The sequence below is a fragment of the Stomoxys calcitrans genome, chromosome 3 (assembly GCF_963082655.1).
Source record: "Stomoxys calcitrans chromosome 3, idStoCalc2.1, whole genome shotgun sequence".
Classification (NCBI taxonomy): domain Eukaryota; kingdom Metazoa; phylum Arthropoda; class Insecta; order Diptera; family Muscidae; genus Stomoxys; species Stomoxys calcitrans.
The window spans coordinates 118,347,178-118,362,161 of NC_081554.1; positions in this window are offsets into that span (position 1 = coordinate 118,347,178).

The window sequence follows — 14,984 nt, forward strand, 5'->3', positions numbered from 1 at the left end:
CAAAAAAATTTTCGGAAAATGCTGTTTGACAAATTGTTAATGAAATTTTGAATATAAAAAATAATCTCAAGGTTAGGTTGTCTTTAGAGAGCTTTACGCTGAAATTTATTTCCTAAAAAATTTAGTCTTTAGAAAACATTATTTGAAAGTTTTTTAATAAAAATGTTGTCTTTAGGGAAGAGTAAATTAAAATGTTGTTGTTAGAAATAATTTGTTTTCTTGTGTTTTGTTGATCTGTTTTTTATAGTTCTTTTTTGTCTATGCGTTCAAGATCAATTATTTTTGGTTGGTATTTACCATTGGGGTTAGAAGAATTTAAAAAAAATTTTGTATTTAAAAAATAATTTTGGCCCGTGCTGAAGTTTTTTCGATACAGCATGTCACGATTAAATTTTGGTTTAGAAAAATTTTATTTAAATTTGTTAAAAAAATGCATTAAAATTTTGTTTTTACTAAGAATTTAATTACCTCAACAAAATAATTGTCTTTTTAGAATGTTATAAATATGAAATTCTGTTATTTTAAAGAATGTTACTGAAATTTTTAGCTTAAAAAAATTAATTTAAATTTTTTCTTTAGACAAAATCATTAGGGCGGTAGGGGGCGGGTCGCGGGCTAACTACTGTGCCAAGTATTATTCTAATCGGTCCATAACCTGATATAGCTGCCATATAACCCCATCATGAATCTTGACTTCTTGAGTCTCTAGAAGGCGGAATAATTATATGATTTCGCTGAAATTTTGTGCAACAGCTTCTCCCATGTCCTTCAATATATGTGTCAAATATTTTTTGAATCGGTATACAGCCTGATACAGCTCCCATATCAACCGATCTCCCTATTTTAATTCTTGAGCCCCTTAACTGCTCAATTCTTTATGGAATTGGCCGATTTTACACAATGACTTTTACTATGGTCTCCAACATTCAATTCAATTAAGGTTCAAATCGGACCAAAACGTGCTATAGCTCCAATAGCATAGCAATTCTTCTCTTTTATCCTTTGTTTGCCTAAAAAGAGATACCGGGAAAAGAACTCGACAAATGCGATCCATGGTGGAGGGTATATAAGATTCGGCCCGGCCGAGCTTAGCACGTTTTTATACCCTCCACCATAGGATGAGGGGTATACTAATTTCGTCATTCTGTTTGTAACTACTCGAAATATGCGTCTGAGACCCCATAAAGTACAAATATTCTTGATCGTCATGTCATTTTAAGTCAATCTAGGCATGTCCGACCGACCGTCCGTCCGTCTGTCTGTCGAAAACACGCTAACTTTCGAAGGAGTAAAGCTAGCCGCTTGAAATTTTGCACAAATACTTTTTATTAGTGTAGGTCGGTTGGGATTGTATTGTAAATGGGCCAAATCGGTACAGGTTTTCATATAGCTGCCATATAAACCGATCTTGGGTCTTGACTCTTAAGCCTCTAGAAGGCGCAATTCTCGTCCGATTTCCCTTAAATTTTGCACGTGGTGTTTTGGTATCACTTCCAACTGCGCTAAGTATGGTTCCACATTGGTTTGATATAGCTGCCATATAAACCGATTTTGGGTTTTGATATCTTGAGCCTCTAGAGGGCGCAATTCTCGTTCGATTTGACTGAAGTTTTTGCATCAAATCAGAAATTTTGTGCAACGGCTTCTCTCATGACTTTCAACATACGTGTCTAATATCGTCTGAATCGATCAATAGCTTGATACAGCTCCCATCTCTCTCTATCTCTCGATTTTGCTTCTTGAGCCCCTACAGACACAATGACTTCTACAATGTTCGGCATTTATTTTTGGTCCGAATCGGACTATAACTTGATATAGCTCCAATAGCATAATAGTTCTTATTCAATATTCTATGTTTGCCTCAAAAGAGATACCGCGCATAGAGCTCGACAAATGCGATCCATGTTGGAGGGTACATAAGATTCCGCCCAGCCGAACTTAGCACGCTCTTACTTGTTTCTTTTTGTTGTCGATTCGCCAATTCATTGAAAACAGCTTATTTAATAAAGAGAAGGGGAACAGCTGTTTTCATAGAATTAGTTGTCTAGGCAGTAAGTTCTTTCAATCATTAGGTCTGTTCGTGTACTTTTCAACTAAAAATTTGGCAATAAAAATCCGCAGCTGGCTTTCATAAAACAGATGTTAGATGCTAAAAATCTCTTCTGGGGAAAAAATCTGCAGTAGAAATAAAGTATGCGAACGACTTCCAGTAACAATTGTGCAAATTTGTAAAAATTTTTGTGTACTTGAATACAATTTATATTTAATTGAATTGCAAACTTTTTTAGACTCAAAAGCCCTATGGTAACAGCCCGTTTTTTAAAAAGTCTATCTGCTCGAAATTTTAATGTACTCACGAAACAAAATAATTAGTTGGACATAAAATTTTGCTAAGTAAACTTCTTTTCTGAAGAACGGTGGACTTTGTTTACGATAAAAGCACATGTTTTTGCTATAAATTCCTACAAGAATTAGTGACAAATATAAAGTTTTTTTTTTACCCTGACAGTACCTTTCATTATTGATATATAGAACATGTAATTCGGGGTTTCACCTAGTTTTTTTTTATTTATAAATAAGTTTAACGTTAAACGTTTGAAATGGATTGTGTATATTGAATAGGATGCCAAGGCAATGCTGTAACATGATTCAAGCTCAAAGTTTTACGAATTATAAGCAGATCTCACTTGGTAATTCAAACTCTTTCAGAGTATATTTGGATTTATTGCGATGTTATATTATATTGAAAGCCTTCCTTTTCGCACAACTCCATTATGGATTTGTACTATGATTTGTTGTGGTAAAAATAATACAAAACAAGTAAAAAGGCATTAAGTACGGCCCGGCCGAACTTTGGATACCCATCACTTAGGGTATATATGTACACCCCCTTTCATCACAATCCAGTTAAAATTGGATAACTTATGCATCCAAATTCGACGCGGACATTGAGAGGTCTAATAAATATAAGTCACTGTTGAATTTTGTATTTCAAATAATCGGGTAATAAATAAAGCTTTTATGGGCTTCTAACTCCTAATCGGCATATCGGTCTATATGAGAGCCATATCTAAATACAACCTGATTTTGGTCAGACGGCGGTTGGCCTAAAACTACTTGCTGTTTCAAATTTCAGCGAAATCGGATAAAAAATAATGCTTTTATGGGCTTAAGAACCTTTATTTGAAGATCGGTATATATGGTAGCTATATCTAAATATAGTCCGATTTAATCCATATTTAGGTTCGATGGGTTGTTTAAAATTTTAGTAAAATCGGGTAATAAATAAAGCTTTTATCTGCTCAGACCCTTTATAGGCAGATCGGTCTATATGACGGCTATATCCAAAAATATAGTCCTATCTGAACCATATTTGGGTCCTATATTGGGAGGCCTAAAACTACCCGCCGTTTCAAATTTCGGCATGATCGGTCTATATAGCAGCTATATGCAAATATGGCCCGATTTGCCCCGTTCAAGAACTTAACCAGCGTGCATCAAAAAACGTAGTTGTACCAAATTTTAGCTTAAAATCTCAATTTTTTAAGGCTGTGGAGTGATTACTAAGGACTGACAGACAAACACACGGTTATCTTTAAATCGTCTTAGAATTTCACGACGATCCGAAATATATACACTTGTAGGGTCGGAAAATGATATTTCGATGTGTTGCAAACGGAATGACTAAATGAATATACCCCCTATCCTACGTTGGTGGTTGCAGTTGTTTTCATACATTTAAATACCTACTTTGTTATGGATATTTCTTTATCACATAAAAGTAACCAAACAATGTATATGCTTTAGAAATTCCTGTTGTGTTTTCTTGTACCTGGCAGCCATTAATGTGTTGCTCTTATGATTTTTTTCATTGGACATACCATACATTTTCGTACTGAAACTTTAAAAATTGACACTTCGAGATTACCATGCGCACTCGTCCGTGCTGCTCAATATACTGACTGCCATTTGCTCAGTTCAAACAAAAAAGGAACAGATGTTGTGTGTGAGAATGTATCTATGCCAGTGACGAGCACACAATTGCAATTATTTGCAAGCCTATGATTCTGCTTGGGATTATTTTTTTTTGTGTACGTGAGTGTTTCTGCCAACCACTGGTCTATACGCTCAAATACTCACACTTTCTCACTAGTTGGAGAAACACAGGAGAATAATTATTGGTCTAGTGCACGAATAATCGTTTGTGGCTATCCAAGCACTTTTACAATTAAAGAGTTTTTGGTTTTACAACAAACGGAAAGTCCCTTTACAGTATACGAAGCTGTTAAAGGGCTTACAATAAAGAAAGTTAGTTACGTTCAATAATACTACGTTTATGGCTTACGTTTGACATGTTGAAGCAAAACTTTATACGGTAACAATAAAAGCAAAACTTCGTGTCATACAAATTTCCCAAACGTTTTATTTTTTTGCGTGTACTTTCCATGTATAGAAGGTAAAACTCTCCAACAAGCTGTCTTTCTACTGCCTTTTTATACCCTCCACCATAGGATGGGAGTATATTAATTTCGTCAATCTGTTTGTAACACCTCGAAATATGCGTCTGAGACCCCATAAAGTATATATATTCTTGATCGTCATGTCATTTTAAGTCGATCTAGCCATGCCCGTCCGTCTGTCTGTCGAAAGCACTTTAACTTTCGAAGGAGTAAAGTTAGCCGCTTGAAATTTTGCACAATTAAATTTTATTAGTGTAGGTCGGTTGGGATGGGGATGGCCAAAATCGGTTCATGTTTTGATATGGCTGCCATATAAACCGATGTTGGGTCTTGACTCTTGAGCCTCTAGAGGGCGCAATTCTCATCCGATTTTGAAAAACGGCTTCTCTCCATGAGCTTCAACATACGTGTCTAATATGGTCTGAATCGATCAATAGCTTGATACAGCTCACATATAAACTTATTTCCCGATTTTGCTTCTTGAGCCCCTACAAGGCGCAATTCTTATCCTAGTGAACTGAAATATTACACAATGACTTGTTGAATGTTCAGCATTCATTTGTGGTCCGAATCAGACTATAACTTTATATAGCTCCAATAGCATAACAGTTCGTATTCAATATTCTTTATGTGCCTAAAAAGAGATATCCGCATAGAACTCCCCAATAACGATCCATGGTGGAGGGTATGTAAGATTCGGTCCGGCCGAACTTAGAACGCTCTTACTCTTTAATTTCTAGACTCAACTCTAATCCTATTTACATCAAATATATATTATATCAATTAATGAGCCGATTTTTACCATACTTAGCACTTATTGGAAGTCGTAAGAAAACACTTCGAGTCCAAGATTGGATTATATATGGCAGCTATAACAAAACATGAACCGATATGGCGCTTTTACAATCCCAACCGACCTTCACTGATAGACAGAGAGACGGACATGGCAAGATCGACTTAAAATATCATGGCGATCAAGAATATATATACTATATGGGTCTTATGCCAATATATCAATATATTACAAACGGAATGGCGAAGTTAGTATACCCCACTTCTATGGTAGTGGGTATACAAATATATTAATTACTGTTAGTCCATGCCGGTAGCTAGACCTAAACCCGCCTCGATACTCTTTATTTCATAATTCGGGAAACAATATTTTCGGTAGCATTTTAAGGAGTGATCATGGACTCAAACATAAACCTCGAAGTCGTGTTTCAGGAGTTTTACATGTATGAACCATGTTGCATCGAAATTGAAGGTGAGCCCTTACAGCGTTTTTTTCGCAAAAAATCGCCACCACCATTAGACTGGTTTAAGCGTGTATAAAAGGGGATCGGACACCACCTTTGAGATATCTTCTAGAAAGGAATTCCTTCATCTCACATTGGGTAACACTCAGGATTGTGAGATTGGGTCGTATCGAAAGAGGCTAGTTTTTCAGACCATAAGTACAAATTGTTCAGGATTGGTGGAGTTGATCGACTGGGTTTAATACCAATCAGAAACCCTAGGAAGACTCGATGGGAAAATTTTACATCGTCAGTTGCTAAAAAGTTAAAGATATTCTATTTGTTTGGGGCGAGGTTCAGGGCCTGGAGATACAAATGACATCCGTTTTTAGATCGGCTTGTCCGGTGAGAAGACAGAATAAGAGGTGGTGGAATTGAGACCCAAGCGAACTCAGGAAGGATGCGAAAGGGCATTAAATGCGGCAAGTGGCAATAGATATGTTGGCTTAGGATTTATAAGAGGGAGTTGAGAAAATCCAAAAGGTAGGACTATGTGATTTTGATCAAGTAATTCTCTAATTTAAAGGATAATTCAAGACTTCGGAAGCTAATGGTCAAGGATTGTCGATTCACGGGAAACCTACAGAAGCCGGATGGGCAAAGGACAGAGTCCCCACGTAAGACTCCACTGTTTTTGCTTGTGACACATTTTCCGGGCTGTGGACCAAGGGATGATACAATAACCTTCATTATCACTGAGAACGGTGAGGCGATTCATATGGCAAAGGTACTTGTTGCTTGTGATAGTTTCCGTTGGGCTTTACACTCTTTCGGACCATACAAGTACCCCGGACCTGACGGCACTTAAACAAAAATGCTACAAGAGGCCTACAAATGCCTATTGGAGAGATTTATTGTGTTGTTAAGGGCTTGTATAGAATTTGCTCACACTCAGAAAAATCCTTATCATAAATAGGAGTTGATTACATAATACTTATTAGTTCATGATCTTTACTCACGTTTAATTTCGCAAGGGGTTAGAAAATAAACATTTTACAAATAGAACAAATTTTTCATTAGTATGAATGAAAAAGTTGACATGTAAAAGCGTGCTATGTTCAGCCGGTCCGGATCTTACCATGGATCGCATTTGTCAAGTACTTTGTCCAATATTTCTTTATGCTATGCTATTTCAGCTATACCAAGTTATGAACCGATTGGGGGTCATACTTAGTTTGGCTGTTGGACACCAAAATTGAATTCATCGTGCAAAATTTCAGCCAAATCACCCTATAGTGGGTCAAGAAATAAAACTGGGAGATCTGTTGATATGGGAACAGGGTTGTTGAAAGTCAAAACAAAACACTTGTGCAAAATTTCAGCCAAATCGGACAAGAATTGCGCCCACTAGAGGTGAAAGAATAACCGATATCGGTTATATGGCAGCTATACAAAAACATGGACCGATTTGGCTCATTAACAATCCTCACTCACCTGCGCTCATAAAAAGTATTTGTGGAAAATGTCAAGCACCTAGCTTTACTCTTTCGAAAATTAGCAGACAGACGGACGGACAGGGCTAAATCGACTTAAATTATCCAGATGATCAAGAATATATATATACTTTTTTGGGTCTCTGATCAATATTTCGATGTATTACAAACAGAACGACGAAATTAGTCAACCCCCAACCTATGGTGGAGGGTATAAAAACTCAAGTGGTGTTAGTAATTTGACGCACTACACCAATGCAGTGTCTCTACAAACAAGCTTTAAAATAGCCCCACAAAAAAAAAAAAAGTAAAAGCGTGCTAAGTTCGGCCGGGCCGAATCTTATATACCCTCCACCATGGATCGCATTTGTCGAGTTCTTTTCCCGGCATCTCTTCTTAGGCAAAAAAAGGATATAAGAAAAGATTTGCTCTGCTATTAGAGCGATATCAAGATATGGTCCGGTTTGGACCACAATTAAATTATATGTTGGAGACCTGTGTAAAATGTCATCCAAATCGAATAAGAATTGCGCCCTTTGTGGGCTCAAGAAGTAAAATAGAGAGATCGATTTATATGGGAGCTGTATCGGGCTATATACCGATTCAGACCATAATAAACACGTATGTTAATGGTCATGAGAGAATCCGCCGTACAAAATTTCAGGCAAATCGGATAATAATTGCGACCTCTAGAGGCTCAAGAAGTCAAAGCTCCAGATCGGTTTATATGGCAGCTATATCAGGTTATGAACCGATTTGAACCATACTTAGCACAGTTGTTGGATATAATAACAGAACACGTCGTGCAAAATTTCATCCCAATCGAATAAGAATTGCGCACTCTAGAGGCTCAAGTCGTCAAGACCCAAGATCGGTTTATATGGCAGCTATATCAAAACATGGACCGATATGGCCCATTTACAATACCAACCGACCTACAATAATAAGAAGTATTTGTGCAAAATTTCAAGCGGCTAGCTTTACTCTTTCGGAAGTTAGCGTGCTTTCGACAGACGGACGGACGTGCGGACAGACGGACGGACATGGCTAGATCGACATAAAATTTCACGACGATCAAGAATATATATACTTTATGGGGTCTCAGACGAATATTTCGAGTAGTTACAAACAGAATGACGCAATTAGTATACCCCCCATCTTATGGTGGAGGGTATAAAAAAGAAAGCATTAAATCGCGATGTGGCATGTGGCACCTTCTTGTTGAAACCACATGCCGTGCAAATCAAGCTCTGTTCTTTTTTGAGCAAAAAAAAGTTGGATATTATCTCACGATAGAGCTCACCATTCTTGATTACGTTACGATTCGCACCATCATTCATGAAGTACGGGTCAATGATGCCACCAGCCCTTAAACCGCACCAAACTGCGACGTTTTCTGGATGCATTAGTAGCTCTTACAATACTTCTGGCTGATACTCCATCCAAAATCGACAATTCTGCTTATTAACGTACCAATTGAGCCAAAAATAAGCTTCGTCGCTCAATGAAAGAAGCGAGCGATGAACTTTCTTAACAGAGCACGCATTTTGATAATAAAATTCAATAATTTGCAAGCGTTTTTTGTTTATAAGACGCTTCATGGTTAAATTATAGACGTTTGACAGTGAAACAAAACACGAAACTTGCGTGAGCTGTTTAAAAGATAATAAAAGAAAGATAATAGCTAAAAAATTCATCCTTTAAAATTGAATGTGCTGACTGTGCCATTGTAAATTCCAAAAATATATTTCATTGTGTTGTTTTTGGCTCCCCACAAAAGCTCGGAATAGTGCGGGATGTAATTTTAAAGTATAAAATAATTAAAAATCATTTTTGTGGTTTGAGACTCGAATTCGGGACTTTTGTATTGAGAAGCAGAATCACATGCAATGTTTCATATTAGATTTATCTTCTTCAAAACAGCTGATCACTTGATAGCGCGGGAGACAGGCGGAACTGAAATGGGTTGTGTGTGTGTACAACTAAGATGTGTCCACCAATCTTCAATTGGATGCTCCGAAGAGTTCGGAAATAGCAATTTTTCAATTATTTTATCTTGCAGTTACAATACTGGTTAGCTCATACTTTACCTGTGGGAAGTTAAAAGTGAACTAATGGTATGTAAATTTCCTAGTTGAAATTATTGAACTCGAAGCGAGCATATAAATCTTTAGCGCCAAAGGAGGTTCTATATTTCTCAAATTTAGTTCATTTTAACTAGTGTTGAGGTTCAACAATTTTTTAGTGTAATTGTTTTCCATACCACGACCCTAAATTGGCTCATGTCTAGTATTGTGCTCCCATCTAAGTTCCAATATGCACTGAAAACCTTTTTGTCCTTATTTTAAAGATTCGAGCCAAAGAGTAGAAAACTTAATTTAAAGATGATACATTTTACAACTTTTTAAGAAAACATCGTCTTTGGTGAAAAATATTTTCCTTTCTTATTAAGGATTTTTTAATTTTTAATGGTAGGTCAATAAATTCTTGACTTTGTGTCTGTCTACTGTCAAAATATCGTTGAAAGTTAGGGAATTTACCTTGGACAAGACAACAGTGAACCGTAGATAAGGAACAAATAGAAGTGTGTTTAAAAGTTTATTTTTTTCAAGTTAAAAGGTAAGTTTAAAAAAATAATTTCACATCAAATAATAATAATTGGACAGTCATATATGAAGTAAAATAAGAATCAATCATCGATTAAAATTTGAAATTGATAGTGATATCCGTAAGAAAATAGGAATTTAAATTTAAAGATATCATCTTTATTTCAAAGTATTGTTTCTTTGGCTCGTTTTCATTGCTAAAATCCTACGAATACAGAAAAATCTTTGAGAATGACATAGGGCAATGACATAGGTAATGCTCCATAGGTAATGCTCTTCCCCACATGAGTTACACATGGTATCACTTGCCTGCACCCCTTTTCATAAGTGAGCTCGTAGTCCTATGTGTCCCATAATGATACCGAACACCATACTGAACTAATTCCTTCTTCGTTTCAGTAAAAGCATCGTCATCTCACGATCCGGATCTCCCCATAGAAGTTTTGTCGTCCTACCGATGGTTTCACCGTTCCGCAGCGTTACACGAGCATTTAGGCACGCCGGTGGCCGAGTTGGTAGAGCGCTCGGATTTCCAATGCAGGGGTCGTGGGTTGGTTTCCCACCATAGGCATTGGTCTGTCACTACTGTGGTACCACAATGTACTTAAAATTGTCTAAGTGAGTTTGTAAAGGTCGATCACGTTTGTCACCCACGCCCTTAACTCAAACTTCGTCGACCCGAAAGGCTTCGGGTTACCCAAGTTAATTGACTGCCGTCCTCTGGCCTTCACTGCCAAATTTTCAGCTCTTTCATTCCCCCTTACTCCGATCTGGCCCGGCTACCAAATAATGCGGATCGGTTCACCCTCATAAAAGGCGTTAATCTCCATGTTACTCTTCACGACTCCACCTTACCATTCTGGTAAAGTTGTTCATACTCGGCGTCTTCGCATTAACACCAGGACCGTATTAAGGTAAGGCAGTCGAAAGCACAACTCAGTCCCTGGCTTCTCAATGTAGACCCCCAGGCCCACTCTTTCCTCTAGCTTTGATCCATCCGTATAACATGATCTTCAAGATGGCAATGCTAGGGTTTTGTCAATCCAAGACTGTGCTACCGGCAGCAGTGCCTCGCACTCGACCGCAAGATTCATCTCAGGTATCCGATCGGAAACCTCTTCCCTTCCTTCCGGGTTTCCTATCGTAGGCATGTTGTTTATTTTTCAATAGTTTGCCGGATGGCCTACTCTTTATCATGGTATCCACAATACGTACAATGGTTTTGGGTGTCTCCGTGAGTTCCGTCATATCCTGGGGAAGAATATTTTCATCAAAAACCTCAACATGTCCTGCGTTGTCTCTGCTTTGACTTCCATGTCGTCTACTAACGTATCAGTTTGGAATTGGGTTTTTAGAGAAACTTTTTCATTTTGGCGGCGTCATTAACACTATCAATCTGTTCGTAGAAAAGCTTCCATGTGCCACTTTTTGCCGCTCTAAACACCCTTTTGCATTCTTGCATCCTTCCGCTCTTCTACGAAGTGTTCTGTTATAAAGTCTGTGGACCTCTTTGCGAATGTTTTAATTCTGCCCGATCATCCAGGATTTTTTTTAGGCTAATGTTCTTTCTCGAAGACGACAACCTTCTTCGGAAGACTCCAGTATTGCAGTCGTAATGCTGTTGACAATGTCGCCAATGTCTTCTATGTTTGGACAATTCAAAGTATCATGTCCTTGTATTCCTCTGAGTAAGCTTTCGAATTTTTTCCAGTTGGTTTTTACCTTATTTCGGAAGTCTATACTAAACCTTACCATGGTCCGAGATGGGGTGTTCCATGGAGACTCTCCAATCCCTCATCGATTAGATTATTCGAACATTTTTCACATCCGAAATCTTCTCCCTAAATATATTAACAAAAGTATCGATGTTACCAATACTAAGCGTTATTAAGTCATTAGTATTCAAGAATTCCGCCAGGGCTTGGCACCGCTTACTAATGTTAGTACTACCCCACGAAATGTTGTGAGAGTTCGCATCGCATCCTATGAGTACCTTATTTCTTGTCTGTTTTGCCTTTTGTCACCAACATGGGTGGCGGTGTCGTACAGTCGAAAGGCAGATAAAGTGATGGCAGGTATGCTCCATCCTCTCCCTGTCTCACCACTGTTACACCCGACGTTGGCAACTTTGGGTAAAATATATAATTTAAATTTTTATGACAAATAACGGAGGTTCTCGGCCGAGTTCCAATGTTAGCATAGAATAATAGGAAGTTGATATGGTTCAGTTCAGAAACTTTGTTGCGGGTCGTACATGGCTTCTAAATTAAGGCAATATGAATCTTGCCCTTGCAGATTTTCTCCATCAGAGCGTGTGTTGCTGTCTCGCTCCGCTGGCTTCTTGGTCCTCCTGCGAATAAGTGGAAGTGGATGATGGTCTCGTTGTCGGCCTCCTGTTCGTCAAAAAAGTGATGAGTCTCCTTTCACTGCACTGCATGATGTCGCAATATGAGGATCTTTGCCTATTCCAGTCTTCCAAATCTTGAAAAAGACAGCCTTTCTTCGTAAGTCATAAACTTGTCTTTTCTCTATTGAACTTTAATCAAGAGATTTGTATAGAAGACAATCTGATGCCTAGTTATGAATTACCATTCAAGGGGATCCATTTTTTTCGTCAAAGCTCATTCAGATCACTAATTTACGAGAATTGTATTCCATTGATGTTGGACAAAGTGATTGGCGTCTAGTCATTTTTGGCATGCCTTAAAGCTCTTCTATTGTGGTGGACAATAAATATCGAAATAAATGTTTTTTTTTCGACCGTTTGGATGGCATGGCAATTCTTGGTGGGGTCGAGCAATTAAGTCTGTGTTTATTGCACAAAACAAAGACTCAAAATTGCCTATAAAATGGCGATAACGTCACAAAAGCACGATTTATGCCTCACACAGAACGGGAATCTTCAAGATACTTTGTGTGTCTCGAAATATTTCGATAATTTCTGCAACATGGCACTAATGACAGCAATTCACAAACTGCCTCCACTGCCAGTTCTTGCACTATCGGCAAATGCGAGTGTTCGGGAGTAGAGTTTCACCCAAGTTTACACCAAAAACTACAAGAAAGCAGCGTCCCGTGCCATTCTTGGCAAAAGGGCTGCAATTCAAAGTGTTGTTGGTGGTAAACACAAATAGGAAGTTCATTATAGGCAATGATTAATGACTTGGTTCGAGGGGGCCATTGCCATACTCGCTCGGCGAACGATGGTTTCTAGATCGCTGATACGGTGCCACTGCGATGCATAGGCTGCAACAACATGTTGACACAAGAAGAGTCAGACGTCGTCACCTCCATTGCTGTAACCAACAGTCAGTCATTACCACCCAGCCGCCATACGAGTGTGCAGTTGTGCAAAGACCATTAAACGGTTCAATTTAGGACTTCCGCATACCATGTGTCAATGTCAGGCTGGTGTTTGTTCAATGCTATCCTCTCGCCTCGCGATACCTCGACTTTCCACGTAAATCTGAGCATAAACAACGATGGGTAATTTTTGTTGCAACTGTTGGCAGGATATTTTTAAGTACTAATGGCCGTCTACGAACGGAGGAGGTCGTCGCTGCTCTGCTGTTCACTGTTATTCTGCCTTTTGGACAAGAGCGATAAGAGCTGATTTGGTAGGAGACAATTGGTTTGTTAGATCATAAAAATGCACAAAATGACAATTCGAAATTAACCCTGGCTATGGCCAAGCACTCTGTCTAGCTGGCCGTCGTGTTAGTCTGACTGACGAGTATGTAGCCACTTTGAGTCCTGTTGCCATACATATCTACATGGAAATATGGAAAAGTAACATTTAACCCTATGCAGGGGCTGCTTCCACTTCGCATCACAATACACATAAAAGGTGTTTTATTTGTGAGGCCAAAACCAAACAAGCATCCCTTCATCACACACCACAGATTCAAGCTTAGTTTATATGAGAGCGGGGCAGTTGGGAACATCCAAATGTTGTAAAGGACAACAATGATGATGGACATATAATGGTCATGTCACTTTCAGCATAAGTGGCATTTTGTTTTTGAAAAGGATACAGATTTCCAGATTTCGGTCTCTGGTATACATTGTCTTCCAATAACTAGTGCTGCTGTTGATGCAGCCGGTGTTGATGAGGACGATGATTTTGCGGTTTCTTTCATAGGAGATTCCTCAAAGACCTTTTACCCAAACTGCTGCTGATTGAAGGATCATGATTGCTATTAGTCCATTTTGTCCAATGCCATTCACAATTCATGAAAAAAATTTTAATTAAAAATTGCGAAGGCGGACATTTGTGCGTTTAAGTTTGTATTTTTAAGGCTAAAACCAGAAAAGTTAAACAATAACAAGTAAAAGCGTGCTAAGTTCGGCCGGGCCGAATCTTATATACCCTCCACCATGGATCGCATTTGTCGAGTTCTTTTCCCGGAATCTCTTCTTAGGCAAAAAAGGATATAAGAAAAGAGTTGCTCTGCTATTAAAACGATATCAAGATATGGTCCGGTTCGGACCACAATTAAATTATATGTTGGAGACCTGTGTAAAATTTCAGCCAATTCGTATAAGAATTGCGCCCATTGGGGCTCACGAAGTAAAATAGAGAAAGCGATTTATATGGGATCTGTATCGGGCTATAGACCGATTCAGACCATAATAAACACGTTTGTTGATGGTCATGACAGGATCCGTCGTACAAAATTTCAGGCATATCGTATAATAATTGCGACCTCTAGGGGTCAAGAAGTCAAGATCCCAGATCGGTTTATATGGCAGCTATATCAGGTTATGAACCGATTTGAACCTTATTTGACACAGTTGTTGAATGTAAAAATAAAATACGTCATGCAAAATTTCAGCCAAATCGGATAGGAATTGCGCCCTCTAGAAGCTCAAGAAGTCAAATCCCAAGATCTGTTTATATGACAGCTATATCAGGCTATAGACCGATTTAAACCATACTTGGCACAGTTATTGGATATCATAACGAAATATTTCGTGCAAAATTTCATTTCAATCGGATAAGAATTGCGCACTCTAGAGGCTCAAGAAGTCAAGACCCAAGATCGGTTGATATGGCAGCTATATCAGGTTATGAACCGATTTGAACCATACTTGGCACAGTTGTTGGATATAATAACAAAACACGTCGTGCAAAATTTCATTTCAATCGGATAAGAATTGCGCACTCTAGAGGCTCAAGAAGTCAAGACC